Source organism: Lynx canadensis, chromosome C1, assembly GCF_007474595.2.
Source record: "Lynx canadensis isolate LIC74 chromosome C1, mLynCan4.pri.v2, whole genome shotgun sequence".
NCBI lineage: Eukaryota > Metazoa > Chordata > Mammalia > Carnivora > Felidae > Lynx > Lynx canadensis.
Window position 1 is genome coordinate 79,794,785 of NC_044310.1, and position 9,972 is coordinate 79,804,756.

At 43.0% G+C, this 9,972-nt stretch overlaps 1 pseudogene; it reads right to left on the reverse strand.

The window, feature by feature from the left end:
- Positions 1-853: 853 nt before the first annotated feature.
- On the reverse strand, positions 854-3,370 carry LOC115519757 (annotated as a pseudogene).
- Between the last annotated feature and the right edge of the window lie 6,602 nt (positions 3,371-9,972).

Sequence of the window (9,972 nt, forward strand, 5' to 3'; positions counted from 1 at the left end):
AGAGAGAATCTTAAGCAGGCTCTGCACAGCCAGCACAGAACTCAACACGGGGCTCAAAACCCACAAACTGAGATCATGACCTGAGCCGAGATCAAGAGTCAGATGCTTAACTGACTGAGCAACCCATGCACCCCTTATTTATTTTACATTTAAAAATAAAAAAGGGGCACCTGGCTGGCTCAGTCAGAGGAGCATGTGAAACTTTTTAAAATAAATAAATAAATAAATAAATAAATAAATGCTGTGGAGTTTTAAAATTCATCAAAATACAGCCAGTCTAACATTAAAAAAAATTTTTTTTAATGTTTATTCATCCTTGAGAGAGAAAGACACAGAGCACAAGTGGGGGAGGGGCAGAGAGAGAGGGAGACACAGAACCCGAAGTAGGCTCCAGGCTCCGAGCTGTCAGCACAGAGCCCGATGTGGGGCTCGAACTCACAAACCGTGAGATCATGACCTGAGCTTAAGTCAGATGCCCAACCAACTGAGCCACCCAGGCGCCCCCAGACAGTCTAATATTTTATCTATTTCTTTTGTCCCTGACCACAGATATATGTATCAACATAGATGCAATTGTATGTATTAATTTTTTCACTAAAAAATCATAAGCATCTTTTCTAAGTTATTATAGTCTCATAAACATACTTTACACAATTAAGTTTATTGGTGGTTTCCATTATAAAAGATGCTACTTGGTCACTCTAGGAAATTCACAAGTCAGAAAAGTAAAAAATTAGAAGAAAAGAAAAAAGCACCTATAGTTTCACTGTGTATAAATTCACCCCCTACGTGTATTTTGGAACCATCATTATAATATTTAATGACTGAATAATTTTTAATATTTTTTCCAACATCTACAATCAATTTTATACTAATATAATCTAAACACATACCATTTAGGAAATACCAAGAAAAATTTATGTACAAGAGTTGACGCTATTTCATTTGGATAAAGCTGACAAATTCTTGGTATGAGTATAGTCCAGGAAACATCTCCGAGGAAACCTAAAATATTGGAATAGATGCTGTGGCCCCCAGTTTGATAGCTCTCAGAGACAACTGAAGTTGTCAATGTTTGGTACTAGATGTAAAATTTCATTGGTTACCCTGCAACTGTTAAGGCTTCTTATGCATCTTATATCTAAATTCTTAAGCAGATTGTCGTCTCATAAATCCAAGTCTTCTGGAATAGCCTGCAGTGCTAAACCTGCAAACCAAATACAAATCTCTATTCGATCAAAACACAGTTTGATGCTTCTTCAACAGCCTTTTGTATGTACTCAACTTGTGAGATCCCAGTGTAACAATTTTTCCTCCAACATTTTCAATTACAGATTGTGGAAGATTCTTGCTTTCACTGATTCCTCGGATCCACCCTTTTACCAGATTATTTAATTTTCACAAATTAAAATCCTGCGCTGCAGTTCCTTTTCCTCTTCAAAAACCCCAAAGGGCTTCACAGTCTCAATTAATTTCTGAGTAAGTTGGCAGTCAGTCTCTTTGGGGGCTGCTAAGAGGTGATGTCACGGCGCCTCGGTGGTCCCTGTGTTTGCTGTGATTCCTGAGGTTTTACCTGGAAACAGCACGCGGTCCAGGGGCCGCAGCGCCCGGTCACTTCTCCGCCCCCCCCCCCCCCCCCCCCGCCCCTCACCTCGCCCCGCCCCCCCCACCCCCCCACTCCCACCACGCCGCCCGCCGCCGCCGCAGCCGCCCAACTCAGGATCCCCCAGCTCCCAGGAGAGAGGGAGGTAGGGACGCCACAGGTCTGGGTCCAACCTCACTCCCGCACGGCCCCCGCCACTTTAAGTGCTTCTCCTTCCTCCCCCTTGTCCTAACACGGTAACGCGAGTAATGTTTTATCTTGACAGAAATATTTTGTATTATATTTAGGTGATTGCGTTCAGAATCCTGGAGGGAAGTAGGGGCTGAATGGGTTGTTGAGTTGGTTTGTGATGTTGTGTAGTGCTGTTGTACAATATTTCTCCTTGAAAGCATATGGCAGAATTCTATTTCTCCACCCTCTTGAAGTCAACCATAGCTTTAACCAATGGGACAGGAGTGGAAATGACTTGTGTTTGTTGCAAGTGGAAGCCTTTAAAAGTCAGGGCACGGTTGGCTATGCCTCTTCCCTCCTGCCGCAGTGACATGCAAAGTACCAGATGGTGGAAGTTACATCCGCCTGAGTCTTTGTGTAAGGAGAACAGTGCCCACAGCAGGACAAAAAAAAAAAAAAAAAGACCTCAGCAAGAAATTATATTTGTTATTTTGAGACAGTGAGATCTTATTACTGCAGTCTATCCAGTTTAATGTTTTGCTTTAATCTCAGAAGCATTCTATCCATCTCACATTGAAAAGACTGCTGGTTTGTCATGTGAGTGGACTTTGACATCTGCAACTCCCCTGATCACCTCATGTGATTGTACCTTCCCTCTGTTCCTGTTCCATATATATCTTTCCCAAAGACAAGATAATCTCAGATAGAAGAGGACCACTTTTTAATTGTGATAAAAATAGTTGCACTCTGGCCTAAAGCCTGAAAACAAAGCAAATTTGGTTTTTATAAAGAGAATTGTGCTGCTTTGAGAAAAGAATCTGTCTCTAAGAGTCCAGATGGTTGTCATAATTCTTTGACTAAAGAACTTGAAGACTAGGAGCACCTGGGTCACTCAGCTGGCTGGGCAACCAACTCTTGATTTTGGCTCAGGTCATGATCTTAGGGTTCGTGGAATCAAGCCCCACCTCTGGGCTCGCACTGACAGCTCAGAGCCTATGTAGGATTCTCTCTCTCTCTCTTTCTGCCCCTCCTCTGCTTGCTCTCTCAAAATAAATAAATAAACTTTTTTTAAAAAAGAACTTAAAGACTAGAATGCCTAGCACAATCTGATAGATGTTCAATATATACTTATTTGGAAAGACAGTCAAGTGAAAGAGGGAGAAGGAAGAGTATGTGGAGTTTTAAAATTCATAAAGTGTACTGACTATATATATATATATATATATATAATCAGAATAGTTTCATTTGCAGAAAGAAAGTGTATCTATCTTAACCAAGAGGCTCCTTACAACATCCATCTGATAGAGACATTTCCAACACCGTTGGGCCTATGAGATCATAAGGTCCAAGTAGCCTGAACCTAATGCGGAGCCTTTTCTTGATCTGGATGCCACTCAGGACTGGATGCCTCATGTGCTACTACTAAAAGAGTCAGAAAACCATGCTTAAATATGGTATGTCCAAAAAGGTCTTGTCCTTGTGGTGGGACATTCCAGGTACAACTTGTCTATAACATTTTGAGGTGATATCTTAACATTGGACCCACAGACACTCACTGGTGTGCCAGAGCCCTGAACTCTCAGAATTTAGCTCCATCTTTAGCACCCATGTTTTTCATTAAAGCATCTATCTGTGATGCTTTATTTTTCTAATGCTTTCTTTTTCCCACTCACCAGGCACAATTAGCACAATGTAACCAATGTAATGGACCAATGTGATAATGTGTGAGATATTAAGATTGAAATTTTACTAATAGCGAATGAATAAAAGCATTTTCTAGGTCAGTATCTGCATGGTAGAGCCAGACTGCAAATGACATCATTACCTAATTAAGGCTTGCAAAATTCCACAGTTATCCTCCGAGACTTCCTTGGGTTTTGCCACCAACTAGATGGACAGTGAGTGGGAAACTGAAGCCATTGGTAGGTTTTTATGCAGGGGGAGTCTGGTTCCCTTGGAGCAAGGGGAGGTGATGTTGCTGCTGGCAGTGAAAACTCAGAGGCTATGGGGGATTTGAAGTTCTCAGCCCCATCTCTTCTGCTTAAAAGTCTTAGGTTCCTACTCCTTTCCTATTAGTGTCTTAACTGAGCATAAGAGCCTTAATGGTATTGTGCATTTAACGGACACCGAAACTCTGCAACTTTTACAGTTAGGTTCTGTGTTTAATTCTCAGCTGCATCTGCCCCGTGCCTATAGGATCCAAGGGATTACTTTAAAAATGTGATGCTTTCTGATTATCCACCCATGCCCTGCATTGGGCTTTAAATGCCTTACATTTTACCCTTTTTTTCTATATATGCTCTTCAGGGTTGTAAGACATGGCCATCCCAATCCACACAATCTTTGTACCTACCATTGCCATTAAATGCCATTCCCACTTGGTCTTCTAGTGCCTCACTTTTAACCTTTCCGTCCCATGCTATGAGTGATCTGTGTCCCCATTTCTCCCTAGCAGGAAGGTTATTTATGTGTTCCATTTCCTGGAGCCATCCCACTCCCCTTTAATTGCTTGATCAGTCAGGGGCCTGGCAGGAAAGAGATGGAACCCTCAAAAAGATGACTAAAGAAAATTTAATGAGATTACTACTTACAATGTGTGACAAGATATAGGGAAACTATACAGGCTGGAGGAGTTCTACAAGGCTGGCAACAGCAGGAAGCCTACGGTCTCTAAACTGGGGAAAGCAAGAAGAGGGAGGGATGGCTGAAACCAGTGAGAATGCAGTAGTAGCAGGGAGCGAGGGAGCTGTGGCCTTAGGTGTAGGAATGCATAACAGGCAGTCAAGGGAATCGACCCATCACACTTTCGCTGCCCTCTCATTTTCTGGTCTCCGGCCCGTCCCAGTTGGAAATCTGGTTAATGCTGTTGATAAAAGTCAGGGGCACAGAGCAGAGTGTGAAAAGATGGTGAATGGATATGAAAGAGCAAATAAAGACTCTGCCCTCAGTCAACCCTCTTCCCTTTTCCCCATCAGCATCCACCATTAGTCTTTTTTTTTTCTCCCCTAGGTGAAAAATTCATTTCCCCCAAACAGGGTGCATACCCAGAGTCCCATCAGCTAGTATAGCATTCCTGGGTGTTAACAATGCAGTAATATTCTCACCTGAAACCTAAGACATTGGCCACCACCAGCCATCGGTGCTCTTCATATAAAACTGTAGATCTTTTAGGGCACTTGGGTGGCTCAGTCGGTTGAGTGTCTGACTTTGGCTTGGGTCACGATCTCAAGGTTGGTGAGTTTGAGCCCTGCGCATTGGGCTCTGTGCTGACAGGTCGGAGTCTGAAGCCTGCTTCAGATTCGGTCTTCATCTCTCTCTGCCCCCTCCCTGCTTACATTCTGTCTCTCTCAAAAATAAATAAACATTAAAAAAATTAAAATATTTATTTTTTTTGTAAATTTTTAAAAATGTTTTTATTTACTTCTGAGACAGAAAGAGACAGAGCATGAGAGGGGGAGGGGCAGAGAGGGAGGGAGACACAGAATCCCAAGCAGGCTCCAGGCTCTGAGCTGTCAGCACAGAGCCCGATGTAGGGCTCAAACTCACAAACCATGAGATCATGACCTGAGCCAAAGTTGGACACTCAACCAGCTGAGCCACCCAGACGCCCCCAAAATTAAAATATTTAATAAAAAAAACCCTGTAGATCTTTTAAAAAGAAGAGAAATAGTCAATTAGCATAGAACATTGTTGCTACCATCTAACATGGACAATATCCAGCACAGTATGGTCCTCTGGCTCCTTAGCATCTATGTGACTCATAACATGTGTGCTCTAAGAGGCAGTTGGAGCTCCTTGGAGGAAAATGGTTCTCAGGTAAGAGACAATTTGATACCAGGGTAGCAAGGGCAGAAGGACAAATCAAGAGCTTCTGAGCTGAGTTGTTTTCATCATCAGGATCCAATTATCAGTCTTGATCAGTATGCTTTGATCACCATTTTTAGAGGAAAGCAGGATCCAGGTTCAGAGACGGGACTTAGTAGAAAAGTAGTGAGGTGGTGGTAAGAACTTCAACCTGTTAGGCCAGTGTTCAGGACTGGGTACTACTTCTATCTGGTAACAGTACAGAAGGTGAAGGAGATGAGCCTCTTCCAGCCAATGGTTAGATAGACAGAAAGCAGCCCAATGCTCATGTAGCACACTGTCAATCCACAAATACTGAGCGTTACCATGTGTCAAGTATTGTCTTGAAAACTGGAGGTATGATGTTTGAAAAAAAGAAAAAAAAAATCCCTGTCTTTACAGAGCTTGGGTAGAAGCGAGGAAGGCAGAGGTCAGATACATTCATTCAAATGGTTAATTAGTTAGGCGCGCCTGGGTGGCTCGGTAGGCTAAGCATCCAACTCTTTTTTTTTTTTTAACATTTATTTATTTTTGAGACAGAGAGAGAGAGAGAGCATGAACAGGAAGGGTCAGAGAAAGAGGGAGACACAGAATCTGAAAGAGGCTCCAGGCTCTGAGCTGTCAGCACAGAGCCTGATGCGGAGCTCGAACCCACAGACTGTGAGATCATGACCTGAGCCGAAGTTGGACGCTTAACTGACTGAGCCACCCAGGCGCCCCCTAAGCATCCAACTCTTGATCTCTGCTCAGGTCATGATCTTATGGTTAGTGAGATAGAGCCCCAGGTGGGGCTCTGGGCTGACAGTGTGGAGCCTGCTTGGGATTCTCTCTCCCTCGCTCTCTGCCCCTGCCCCACTCGCATGCATGCTCTCTCTCAAAATAAATAAATAAAAAGGGGCACCTGGGTGGCTCAGTTGGTCAGGCATCCGAATTTGGCTCAGGTCATGATCTCATGGTTCCCGAGTTCAAGCCCTGCGTCAGGCTCTGTGCTAAAGGTTCAGAGCCTGGAGCCTGTATCAGATTCTGTGTCTCCTTCTCTGTCTCTGCCCCTCCCCAGCTCACGCTCTTCTCTCTCTCTCAAAAATAAATAAACATTAAAAAAATAAATAAATAAACTTAAAAAAAGAAAAACCAAATGGTTAATTAATTAATACAGTAAAATGTGCCATGGAGAACTCTTTGGCAATATCAGAGCACATACCAGGGCCCTACCTAATCTGGAGAGTCGGGGAAGACTTCTCAGGGAAACAAATGTATCTCACGATCATTAGTGGGCAGGTGTGAGGGCAGCAGACCACTTCCAGATACCACACCTGTGAAAGGGCACCTAATCACTAGCCCACCAGCCTTGACTCTGCTGAGTTCTAGGCCCACACAGGATAGAGCTAGATGGAAAACTGGCCCCAGAAGAGTCCAGAAGAGACATAGATGTGAGTGGTCACATGTAGTGGCTCCAATTCCATTTCCTCCGTGAGTCTAATATTTCTCTTTGTGTGGGTGTATATGAGAGAGAGAGAGAGAGAGAGACAGAGAGAGACAGAGAGAGGGAGAGAGAACACTTTCATGTCTTTGTCTCCATTGCTATTTCCTTGTTTGCTCCATTGTTGGGTCTTTAAACCTGGAAACCGACTCCAGCAACCATTAAAAGTGACTCTCAGATACTTGAGGTAAATGCTAAACTTTCTCACATTATTCCTGCCTTTCTTTCTCTCCATGGTTCCTGCGTCTGCTCAGATTTTACTCTTTCTGTGTTGTGGCTAAGAACTCTGAAGTCCTATAAACCTGGGTCCCAATGCCGGCTTCGCCAGTCACCAGCTGTGAGACCTGGGACAAGTTCCTTAGTGTCCCTTAACTTCAATTTCCCCAGTTAGAATCGGAGGCTAGTAACAGTACCTCCCTCACATAGCTCGTGTGAGAATAGAACGGGATATGCCACTGTAGGTGGAAGCTCTAGTTGTTAATTCAATTTTTCCTTTTTCACCACTTGGACCTGACAGCAAAGTCTCGATACCGAACTTTGACACTCATCCTCCACTGGGACGCCGACTGCAGTTACTCTCAGGTGCTTCTCATGCTGGGCCACTTCCCATGAACCCCTCATCCAGCCTCGTGCTCTAGGATGCCATGACAGGTTTAGCCATGAAGTCAATGGCCTCGCAGGGGTATCAGGCAGCTCCTCCTCATCTCGCTTCTCAACTTCAACCTCTCTCATTCCTTAAACTGTTCCTAATGAGGAAACAAATTTCTGTGGATTTTTCCCATATTTATGGAACAATTTTACGTAAATTCTTAATTTTAAAGTCACACAAATATAATGATACACATTTCGCTATATGAAAAAAACTCCCAACAACTGAAATGGCATGAAGTTGCTTTGTACTAATGCTAATGTTTTCTATGTGTCTGTGAGCCTGGATGGGGATGAAATGGTTCCCCAGCCCAGGACTAGATGATCTCTTGAGGTTCTTTTAGAGATATGAACTGGAAACTAATGACGAAATAATGAGTTCTAGTCTTACATGATGTGCAAGGTGTATGCCCGGGCTTTGTTGATAGGTTCAAGATGTTGTTGGCCGGTATTTCAAGAAAAAAAGAGTGTTGTGGTCTATAATTCTCTATTTACATTTTTTAAAAAGAGTTATTTATTTATACTAGTTTCTTACTTGATCTCTGGATGCAACAATAAGGCTCCTGACTGGGCAAATATATTTTTAACTGCAACACTAAATGTATTTAAAAAAATACATTTTTAATGTTTATTTTTGAGAGAGAGAGAGAGACAGAGAGAGAGTGGGGAGGGGCAGAGAGAAAGGGGGACACAGAATCCAAAGCAGGCCCCAGGCTCTGTGCTGGGGCTCTGTTCTGTCAGCACAGAGCCTAATGCGGGGCTTGAACTCATGAACTCCAAGATCATGACCCGAGGCGAAGTCAGACATTTAACTGACTGAGCCACTCAGGTGCCCCAACACTGAATGCATTTTATCCTAACATTTTTCTAAACTTTTTTTTCTTTTAAACAATTTAGATTTACAGATGTTTCAAAGATACTACACTGTGCACTATTTGGGCACCTGGGTGGCTCAGTCGGTTGAGTATCCAAATCTTGACTTTGGCTTAGGTTATGATCTCATGGTTCCCAGGATCAAGCCCATGCTGGGCTCTGCACTGATGGAGTGGAGCCTGCCTGGGATTCTCTCTCTGCCTTTCTCTCTGCCTCTCCCTCCCTCACGTCTGTGCACATGCTTTTTTTCTCTCTCTCAAAATAAACATTAAAAAAAAGATAGTACAAAGATGAGTTAGAAAGATAGTACAGAGATGGGTTACAAAGATAGTTTAGAGAATTAATTCTTATATGTACATTTCTTGGAGATCCTGAGGGTTTGGTTCTGGATCTACCAAAATAAAGTGAATATCACAGTAAAGCAAGTCAAATGAATGTTTTGGTTTCCCAGTGCATGTAAAAGCTATGTTTATACTGTACTGCAGTCTATTAAGTGTATAATAGCATTACATCTAAAAAAAAAGAATGTATATACCTTGATTAAAAAATATTGCTAAAAAATGCTAACCAATCATCAGAGCTACCAGTGAGTTGTAATCTTCTTGCTGGTGGAGGGTCTTGCCTCGATGTTGATGGCTGCTGACTGATCAGGGCGGTGGTTGCTGAATGGTAGGTGGCAGTGGTAATCTCTTAAAATACAACAGTGGGGCAACTGGGTGGCTCAGTCAGTTAAGCATCGAAGTCTTGAGATTGAGCCCCACCTTGAGCATTGGGCTTCATGCTGGGAGTGGAGCCTGCTTAAGATTCTGTCTCCCCATCTCCTTCTGCCCCTCCCCCACTCATTAGCACACACACATAATCCTCCCCCCCTCTCAAAAAAAGAGACAACAATGAAGTTTATTGCACCAGTCAACTCCTCCTTTCACAATTTCTCTGTAGCATGCAGTGCTGTTTGATAACACTTTACTGAAAGTAGAACTTCTTTCAAAATTTGAATCAATCATCTCAAACCTTGCCTTTGCTTAATCAGCTAAGTTGATATAACATTCTAAATCCTTTGTTATCATTTCAACTTCAAAAAGGTCTTCACAGCATCTTTGCCAGGAGTAGATGCCATCACAGGAAACTACTATGTTTGCTCATCCATAAGAAACAACTCCTCATCCGTGAAAGTTTTATCATGAGATTGCAGCCATTCAGTCACATATTCAGGCTTCACTTCTAGTTCTCTTGCTATTTCCACCACACCTGCAGTTACTTCCTCCACTGCAGTCCTGAGCCCCTCCAAGTCATCCACGAGGATGGGAATCAGCTTCTTCCAAACTCCTGCACATGTTGATATCATGACCTCTTC